Raw genomic sequence first — 8,321 nt, forward strand, 5'->3', positions numbered from 1 at the left:
TTTTTTTTTTAAAAAAAGAGTCAGAAAATACAAAAGCCAAGATGGCCAAAATAGTATTGAAGAGCAAGTTGAAGGACTAACCCCACCTGATAGGAAGATTATTTAGGTCGATTATTATAAAGTAACATGTACATTCATACAGTATGTTAATCACTGATAGACACACAGACTAGTAAAACAGGATAGAAAGCTCAGGAATAGACCCACACATACACTGTCCCCAAATTTAATGGGGAAAAGATGTTTTCAATTAAGTGGTACTAGATAATTGAATATCCATATAAAAAGAAATAAACCATGACTCTACCTCACACCATGCACAAAAATCAACTCCAGGGGGAATTTTAGATCTTTGATAGGTAATACAACATTGAAAAGTAACACAATAATGCTCCAGGAAGATAACAGAAGAGCATCTCTTCATGATTGTAAAGTAGGCAAAGATATCTTTACCAGACACAAAAGCACTAGTCATAAAAAATTGATAAACTGCATCATTAAAATGTTAATGTCTCTTTTCATGAAAAGATTTCATTTATAAAGTGTAATGGCAAGCCAAAGTGTGAGAAAAGATGTATGCTATATATATAAAATCTGGAAAAATGATTCAAATCCAGAATATATACTTTAAAAAAAAAGATTGATTGATTTTAGAGAGAGTGAGCATGAGTGGGAGGGGCAGAGGGAGAGGAGGAAAGACTCTTCAGCAGATTCCCTGCTGAGTGTGGAGTCCAACTGGGGCTTGATTCCCTGAGATCATGACGTGGGCTGAATCCAAGAGTTGAGCACTTAACCAGCTGGGCCACCCAGGCACCCCATATCCAGAATATATAAAAAATTTCTCTAAATCAACGAGAAAATAATCTAATTTTTAAAAAATATTCAAAAGGGTTGAATATAGACCTTACAACAAAACAATATCCAAATGAACTATCAGTATATATAAAAAGATGCACAGCCACATTAGTTATGGAAATCAAAACCATAATAAAATATCATTACATTATCACCAGACTGGCTAAAATTTAAAAATTGGCAATTCAAAAAAAATCAAATCAAATAAATAAAAATAAAAATTGGCAACGCCAAGTTTAGAAAGAGAATATGGAGCAGCTGGAACACTCAGATATTGCTGGTGGGAGTATAAATTGGTGTAGGCAGTTTGGAAAACTTTTTGGCAGCATCTACTAAAACCGAACATATATATAATTTAGAGTCACCTTGTATTTATGCTGGTAGGCATCTAGCCAAAAAGACCGCATGCATATATTCATGGCAGCTTTATGTAAATATCCAAAAACTAGAAATAACCCAAATATCCATCAACTGCAGATGCTTAGCTAAATTTTGGTATATTTTTAGGGTGAGATTTTGTGTCAATGGAACTTAATACATCTATGGCCTCTATCTACCTACCGCTACAAACAATACAGTTGAATCTCACAAACATAAAGGTAGGCAACGAAGCCAGACACAAAAAGTGCATACTATATGGTCCCTTTAAAAAAAGAAATGAAAAACAGGTAAAATGTCATACAGTTACATTTGTAGGGAGTGAAGGAATGAGGGAGTGCTCATATCTGGGAGGTGGGACAAAGAGAAGCTTTGGGATGCTGAAAGATTCACCAAAATGTATGCTTAATATTTGTGTGACATCTATAATTGTGTACTTTTCTATATGTAAATTCTACTCCAGTTAAAGTTCCCCAAAAGATTCTAGCACAGGTGGTTTAAAATCAAGCAACTATAACATCTCTTATCTTTACTTGCCTTACCTGTCGCACTCCTAATTACCCACTCAGAGTTTCCTTTTCAGCAGTTGTGTCCTGGCTCTGCAGATGCTTAGGCAATTTGAGGTGGGTCAAGTAGGGTTTACGTGTTACTTTAAAACTGGAAGGGATTCTTTGAAGGAGGGGGTGGGCACCTTATCATTTATGAACTTAACCACTCCTCCATTGTTGGCAGAGCAACACAAAATGGCAACTTGGATTTCCGAATGATGGCCTGGAGCTAAGACGCTAACAAAGTAAGCCCAGTTGAATTGTAGGCAAGTTTAATTTTGGTTTGGGTTCTCTCTGGCACAGTAACTTAAAAAGCCATTCACCTAGACAAAGGCCCACTCAACACCACTGTAACTTCAAAGGCACAAAGGGCCCCCAGTAGCCTGAGAGTCCAGAGGCGTGAGCTCTCCTCCAGAGTACACATCCCTGACACTCTCCCAACAATTCATCCAAAAAGGCCTGCAATAGTCTCTCTCTCTTCTTTAAATGTCATCACTCTACCCAACGTGGGGCTCGAATCACAACCCCAAAATCAAAAGTTGCACATTCTTCCAACTGAGCCAGCCAAGTGCCCCTGTAATATTCTCTTTAAGTGTATGTGCTATGTCTCCAAATAGATTTTAGTCCTTAAAACATCCCCGTTGTGTTCCTGCAACGTAGCAAAGACATTTCATAGATGCTTGAGATTAATAGTGAGAAAGGTGGGGAGCAGGGGAAGGAGGAGAGAGGGATGCATAAGCTGATTGGAACCACATGAAGAAGTATGCACCTGAAACAGTCCTTTCAGGGGGTGGCATGGGGCATGGGCAGAAAGCAGGAATAGTTCCCCACTGCCAAGAAAATGAAACCCACACTCTCTACAATGCAAGCTGGCTCTGCACTGGTTCCCACCCACTCCCTCCCACTGTCACGCACCCACACTTCTGCCCTCCGTTTTACCTCACCTTCTCAGAGAGACCTTTCCTGACCCTGCGTTTTAGAGTCAGCCTCCTGCCCGTCCGAGGAACAGACCCTTAACTCTAGAGAACAAATTGATGGTCACCAGAGGGGAGGGGGTTGAGAGGTGGGAGAAACAGGTGATGGGGATGAAGGAGGGCCCTTGTTGTGATGAGCCGGGCACCAGGTGTTCTATGGAAGTGTTGAATCGCTATATTGTACCCTTGAAACTGATATTACCCTGTATGTTAATTAGCTGGAATTTATATTAAAACTCAGTTTAAGCTATCTATTTATCCATCCTTATTAAGTCTTTTTTTCCAACCTCAAAGTGTGGTTCTGAGTTAGAAATGCAAATTACTGGGGCACCCGGGTGGCTCATTTCCTGGCACACCAATGAATTTGACTACAGCAACAGAGCAGTGAACCTGATGGTCCACATGGCCTCCAAGGAGTAAGAGCCCCTTGGACCAAACCCCAGTGAGAGCACAAGAAAAAGAGAGAGGCCATCAGTAGTTGAGGGGTCCTTGCCCTCAACTCATCCTAGACACAGAGACTCTCCTGTCCTCAACACAGTTCTCATCCCAGACGCCCTGAAGAAGGGAAAGGTCTTAGGGAGCCCTACCTTGTCATGTACCAGCAATATACTTCACTGTACTCAGCACCCCCCCCCACCCAAAGATGTAATTAGGGATGGATAAGTGGATAGTAACATGTTGAAGCAAATATTCTAAGCTGTTAATCATAAAATCTAGGGGATAGGTATTTGGAGATTCACTGTAAAATCTTTCAATTTGCCTATACTTTTGAAATTTCACAACAAAATGGTGGGAGGGGGGCTTACCAAAAGATTGGAACTCATAATGGGATACAGATGGCAATTTATGAGGAATCCTGTTAGCACAGTTAAAGCAACCTGTGAGGTAATGTGAGAATTAATTACATGTATGGACTAATAAGTCTGTTTACACATCACCAACATCTAAAGACTAATTGAGTGCTTTTCCAACACGACCTTTGCTTTAATTGTTGGCAGGAAATGATTAAAGAGTGTGCCAACAGAAAAACAATCAATTGCTACTTAGTACAGGTTGAATCCAATTCAGTAAAGACAAAGAAGGGATTGTATGGCCATTTTTCCCCCAAACCCAGTATGAGTGCTCACAGGAAAAAAAAGAAAAAAAAAAAATTAGATTGCAAACAATTACTATTCAATACCTTAGACTGGAAGTGCATTCTGTGGTCATTTAATTAATTGGACACGTCTTTATTGGAGGTCCACTATGTGCTGGTGCTGTAGGAGGTAATGAGGATTTAAAAAAAAAAAAAGCAGTTAAAAAACAAAACAAAATAATACCAGCCCTCCTGCAGCTTCCATTCCAGTGAAGAAGCAAGGACCAAACAAATGAATCTCTGTCACCTGGTGCAAAGTGAAGTGGAGAAAAACAAACCAGAGCGGGGGTTGCCAGTGCTGGAGTGGAGCTGGACTGGCTTGTAGTTCCCAGTAGGATGGTTAGGAACAGAAACAGGTGTTTCCAGAAGGTAACTTCTCAGCAAAGGCCTGAAGCAGGTACCAGGAGTGAGCCATGCAGGAGTCTGCGGGAGGAATATTCCAGGCAGAGCAATGAGCCTCTACCGGAGGTGACGGCTCCGCAGGACATTTGCACGGCCCCAGGAAGTGGATGGGAAAGATGCAGGGAGGGCCCTGGGGGGCAAAGACATGGTGGGAGGAGATGGGGGCAGGGAGAGGATAGCACAGACCTGGGCAGGGTCCAACAGGGATGGCAGGAGGGGCCACCCCGGGGTTGGCGCTGAGGTCCCCTCCCAGGTGCCCTTAGAGGCTGGCTAAAGAGCTGGGCCTGATAGGTGTGGGACCTATAAGAACCTGCTAGCTGAGAACTCGGGTGGTAGCACCACCGTTAATCTGGGCAGCGAGGTTTCATTTAGGCTTTTCCAATTCAAAAATACTTTTAAAAATAATTTCTTAAATTTTTAATTGCTTAAAAACATGTTTTATTTAGTCATTTCAGTAGTGTTAGGTATACTCACAGGGTGACACAACCAATCTCTACAGCTTTTTCATCCTACAAAACTAAAATTCTTTTTTTTTTTTTTCACTTTTTTGGTTTGTTTTGGGTTGTTTTTTGTTTTTTTTTTTGAGATAGCATGATAGAGACAGCACAAGTGGGGTGGAGGGGCGGAGGAGTGGAGGGGCAGAGGGAGAGGGAGAAGCAGACTCCCCACCCAGCAGGGAGCCCCTCTGTGTGGCTCTATCCCAGGACCCCGGGATCATAACCTGAGCTGAAGGCAGATGCTTCACTGGCTGAGCCACCCAGGCACCCCACAAAATTAAAATTTTGTACCCATGAAACAACTCCCAACAGCATCTTCCCTCCAGCTCCTGGCAACCACCATTCTGTGTGTCTAAGAACTTGAATCCTCCAAGTATCTCATACAAAGGGAATCATGCAGCATTCGTCTTCTCCGTGACTTAGTTCCCTTCAACATGCCCATGTGGTAGCGCGGGTCAGAATTTCCTTTTTAAGGTTGAGTAATATCCCTCATAGGCTTATGTCCTGCACTAGCATGCATTTTGATTATCCATTCACCCACAGATGGACACTTGGACGGCTTCCGTCTCTTGGCTCTTGGGAATAATGCTGTTATGAATGTGGCAGTGCAAACTATCTCTTTGAGATCCTGGTTTCAATTCTTTTGGACATATGCCCAGAAGTTGCATTCCTGGATCCTATAGAAATTCTCTTTTTAATTATTTAAGAAACCACCGTACTGTTTTCATAGCAGCAGCACCATTTTACATTCTCACCAAAAATGTGCCAATTTCTCCACATCCTTGCCAACATGGCCTTGTCATTTTCTGGCCTTTTTGATAGCCATCCTACCCGGTATGAGATTTTCTTGTTTTTAATCAAAGTAGTTAATTAATACGCTCCAATTCTTTCACCCCTTCTCATTTCAACCATCCCGATCTCTTACCCCAAGCCGACTTGGGCTAACCCTTCCTATTTCTGCTTTGCTAGAACTCACAGGAGTTCAAAGTGGAAAAATTAGGAGTGGCTGAGGTCTTTCCTTTCCACCCACCCCCTTTCACTGTGTTCCCTTTTACTTGCCAATTCCTATCAGGGGAACTGAGCATAAGCTTTGCTTCTTCGCTAGGTCCTGTGAACATAAGGAAATTTTCAACACTGTAGTTTTACCAGATTTAACCACAAAAACACTTCAGAAATTCAGGAGAGAAAAAGGCATTTTATTTGTAGTTCCTTTAAAAGTGAAAGTGGAGTCTAGAGCCCTTTGGGCATGCTGTCAGCAGCCTGGCTGGAAAGGTTTTTTGGTCTCTGTAATGATCCACACTTAAACTGCATCCCATTTTTATTGTTTGACTGTTAAGATGTGGGTCTCCAGCTGATTAGATAAGGAATTCTAAGCAAGGGTGGAGGAGGAAGATGATAGCATTAAAAGGTTTTTCTCCTTCATTTCCTGCTTCTGAAGCTCGCCTTCATCCTCTGAACTTCTCTCAAGGAGATCCACTTAGTAACCATGTCCTTGGCAAGTATTGACTCTTGTTTGAAAGTTTTCTGCTTTGAATAAAAAGTCTTTGATTTTTTTTCCTTCTGCCCTTTAAAAAAAAATTGCTGTAGTCAAATGCCCTTGGCCAAATTCTGCCCTTGGTTACTATTTCTATGGCATTTGTATTGTACACATAAGCAAACTCAGAGGTTGATTCCATTATAAATTTTAATAACAGTTTACATCGGTGTATCATTTGGTATTGTGGAAAAGGATTGCACGTTCATATGCTTATTTAACACACACACATATCCACACGCCCTGTGCAATAGATAAGGCAAAAATATTTAGTCCTGTTTTTACGGGGAAAATAACTGAGATGCAGAGAGGGTAGGTGGCTGGTCCAAGGCCACACAGGCATGGATGGGACTTAGACCCAGATTTACCAATTCTTAAATCTGTGCTAACGAGGGTTTTGTTTTGCTTTGCTGATGATTATGGAATTATAAATATTATAATTATTATATAACTATATATATAATTATTATATAACTATATATACAATATATAATTATTATATTATTCCCATACCATGTGTGGTGCTTCCAAAAGATATGAAGAGTGAAGAAGAAGCCATAATTAAGTGAATGTAACCAAATTTGAGAAATGCAGGGCATAGGTAAGAACCTTACAGGGACTAGTTAGAAGATGATAGATTGTAAACTACTGGAGGGAACTGTTTGAGGCTTATTTTTGCCTAGTGGATAATCCTCAACACAGCATCTTGCACTTCAGACAAAAACAGGGACGCCTGGGTGGCTCAGCGGTTGAGTATCTCCCTCCTGCTTAGGGTGTGATCCCCGAATCCCGAGATCGAATCCCACATCGGGGTCCCTGCATGGAGCCTGCTTCTCCCTCTGCCTGTGTCTCTGCCTCTCTCTCTGTGTCTCTGTCTCTCATGAATAAATAAATAAAAGCTAAAAAAAAAAAGACAAAAACAAATGAAGGAATGAATGAATACAATTTCTCAGAGTCCTAGAGGAAGCTCGTCAAGGGTTTGATGTGGCTGGGAGAACTTAGTGAACTTTAAATGAAGAAACAAATTTAATAAAATGAAGAAATAAAATGAAGAAATGAATTTAATAAAAACGTTCATGAAGTTCTCCCCAGGAAAAAAAAAAAAAAAGCCTCTACTGGTTAACCAAGGTCTTTGCTTCTGTGCAGCCAGAGAACAGGAAGAGAGGAACAAAGAGAAAGAGCTGGCCTTGATTTGCTGTGATTCTCATTCCAGCCACCTGAGAATCATATAGTTGATAATAGATACAAACTTGGGCAAAAAACTTATGCTAGGAATGTTCTTTTTTTTTTTCTCTAACCTGTCATCATTGTTTTGATGTGTGTTATGGTGTTAATGATGCAACAATGGATTTGAATATCTATACTCAGATATTCAGTCACTGGGGGCAGTGGCTGGCCCACAGCAGGTGCTCAGGTGCTACTGAAAGAATAGGTAAAAGTTAACAAGTAGCAGACAAAATCAATCTGGCAAAGAGGGAGGGCCTGGAGAGGGAGCCTACATCCTACACACCCACTCTCCTAACTGCCACTAAAAAGTGGGACCTTTGGTTTGGACAAGCCGTACCTCTTAGATTATTCACATAAAAAGTGATCGTTGATATAGTTGGATCAATTTGAGCCGTGACTGTAACTGTTTTCTGTTGGTTGCACCTGTTCTGTTTCTTAATCTCTTTTTCTCCTTCTCTGGTTTTAATCCAGCATTTTATGTGATTCCATTTTCCCTTTTCTCTCAGCATAGCAATTATACTTCTTTTTTTTTTTTTTTTTTTTTTATTTATGATAGTCACAGAGAGAGAGAGAGAGAGGCAGAGACATAGGCAGAGGGAGAAGCAGGCTCCATGCACCGGGAGCCTGATGTGGGATTCGATCCTGGATCTCCAGGATCGCGCCCTGGGCCAAAGGCAGGCGCCAAACCGCTGCGCCACCCAGGGATCCCAATTATACTTCTTTTCAAAAAACATTCTTTCAGTGGATACCCTAGAATTTGTAATACATATT

This window comes from Canis aureus, chromosome 37, assembly GCF_053574225.1.
Source record: "Canis aureus isolate CA01 chromosome 37, VMU_Caureus_v.1.0, whole genome shotgun sequence".
Classification (NCBI taxonomy): domain Eukaryota; kingdom Metazoa; phylum Chordata; class Mammalia; order Carnivora; family Canidae; genus Canis; species Canis aureus.